Source organism: Coenobita brevimanus, chromosome 51, assembly GCF_032717465.1.
Source record: "Coenobita brevimanus isolate Jiangsu-jjx chromosome 51, ASM3271746v2, whole genome shotgun sequence".
Classification (NCBI taxonomy): domain Eukaryota; kingdom Metazoa; phylum Arthropoda; class Malacostraca; order Decapoda; family Coenobitidae; genus Coenobita; species Coenobita brevimanus.
Window position 1 is genome coordinate 12,610,479 of NC_137004.1, and position 2,332 is coordinate 12,612,810.

Sequence of the window (2,332 nt, forward strand, 5' to 3'; positions counted from 1 at the left end):
TTCTGAAAGCTGCGGTGATTAGTGATCGTCTCGTGGTGATTTCCGGTCACACTTAGTTCCAGATGCCTTGCTATTTAATTGAATGTACTGCGCGAGTCACTACTGAATCTCTAGCCCTTGCTGAGGTATCAGGAGGGGACTACAGTTTCTTAACCAAAAGGAAGGTCGTTGTTGCATTGAAGCTGCTCTTTAGCATGGTTCTGAAAAGGTGTAAGATCTTAAGTTAACCTGTAAAAGATAAACGTGAAAACATGGTTACTCCTTTCTGCCACATCGCCAGCTTGAGGTCATTACGAGTCTATAGTTATTCTAACTCAGTATGGCACATCACCTTGAGAAGCCATGTTATTCTTCCGATTTATCTGGTGCTTTGAGAAGAATATGGTCATAGACGATCTGGTCACTTGAATGTGACTGCCGAATTCCTCAACTGTGGGGACGAAAAGAAACGAAAATGCGAACTCCTTTAGGAAAATCAAACAATCACTTAAGCACTCTCGTAAGTTTGTGTTAAATTTCACATGGTTTCCTGGATCTCGTGGAACCCACACATTTCGGAACGACTAAGCATACGGCTGATAGTGCCTCTCTCGCCCTGTCCCCTGACGGCTCTTGTGATTAAGAATCCTTCATAGACCCTGATATTGCCACGTATTTAGTCATTCTCATCTGTTTTCTGTAATCAATTACCTTTTTGCCCCATGTGTTGCCTAGTTGTTGAATTCAGTATATATATATATATATATATATATATATATATATATATATATATATATATATATATATATATATATAGGATTATAAATACAAAAGAAGTTCTTGGAAAGGCCGTTAAGTGACGTCTGAAGGTCAGGATGTCTTGGAAGGCAAAGAGGTGTTGCATGTGTATGGCTGAGTGTAGCAGTGTCAGTGTGGTGGCTAAGCTCGGAATTTCTTCTCTCAGAAATAACAATACTAGTTAAAAATTAACTTACTTAAGTTTCACCATTAGAGTTTTCAACTTTGCTAATAGAAATTTCACTTTAGCAACGATGAGGGAAACAGTTTCAACTATAATTGTATTTTTCATCACATCAAATGGATGCACAAAAATGGGAGAGGGTGCTCAGTACAGAAACACCGCGCGTGAACTTTGGCCTTGACTGCTGATCGATCTGCAAAATCGCATTACTAGGGTGACCACAGTCCCGCATTTAGGCGGGACAGTCTCGCTTTTTTAACGAATGTCCAGCCTTTTTAATTGTGACTAGAGTGTCTCTTTTTTTTTTTTTTTTTTTTTTTTTATCAAGTTATCATATATGTCCCGCTTTTAGAAAATTACTATTACATTAGATATAACATGACTTGTTCTATGAAAGAATGATGAATTAGTAAAATTATGCATATCCAAGCCAAATGAAATACTGAATAGTTATATGAAATCTGTAATACTAGCTGGTAACTTTGGCCGGCTCATTCACCGTACCGTAGGGTAAGTTCGGAGGGCAGCGCTGCAGTAGTCGCCGTCATTCGCATGAGTCACGCGTGTGTGTAATTCACCGGGTCGGTCAGGATCACTTGATGGTCGTGATCGTCAGCTTTTACCCTCCCGGAAGGGAGCTGAGAGCTCATATAGTCCGATCTAAGGGCAAGGCTGTGACCTTCACACAAGCACACACCCGTCCCATTGCTCAAGGGGGACAGTAACCACTCACTTCGTCAGTGAAACTTTTCGCAACCTGAGCGAGGCGCGAACTCCCGTCCACCAGTTGGCAAGCGAGAACGTTACCACTGCACCAGCGAGCGGTGTGTGTGTGTGTGTGTGTGTGTGTGTGTGTGTGTGTGTGTGTGTGTCTCTCTCTCTCTCTCTCTCTCTCTCTCTCTCTCTATATATATATATATATATATATATATATATATATATATATATATATATATATATTTGTCGTAGGTGGGGGCGCTCACCATCCGCTCACTCGATGTAGTGCTGTTCTCGGATGTCTGCCCTTTCCTCTCCTCCATCCTTCTCTCCTTCCATCCTCTTCTGCCTTCCCTTCAGTCTTTCCTCGTCCTTCTGCCTACGGGTGACTTAACACTCCCTCTTCCGTCTTTCTTCCCTTCATTCTTTCCTCTTCCTTCTGCCTGTGGGTGACTCTACACTGAGTGACAAGCCAAATGGTTTCCTGTACACCAGGAAACCATTTACTACGCTGGGTGGTAACCATATAACCAAATTTTGGCGCCTGGTGGTTTAATGGGTAATTATTGCGCTTCAGTCGGATTGAGCTGGTGAAGGTTTATATCCAAGGGATGGTTGGGGTTTATTGCTCACGTAATGCCACTCAGGGATGAG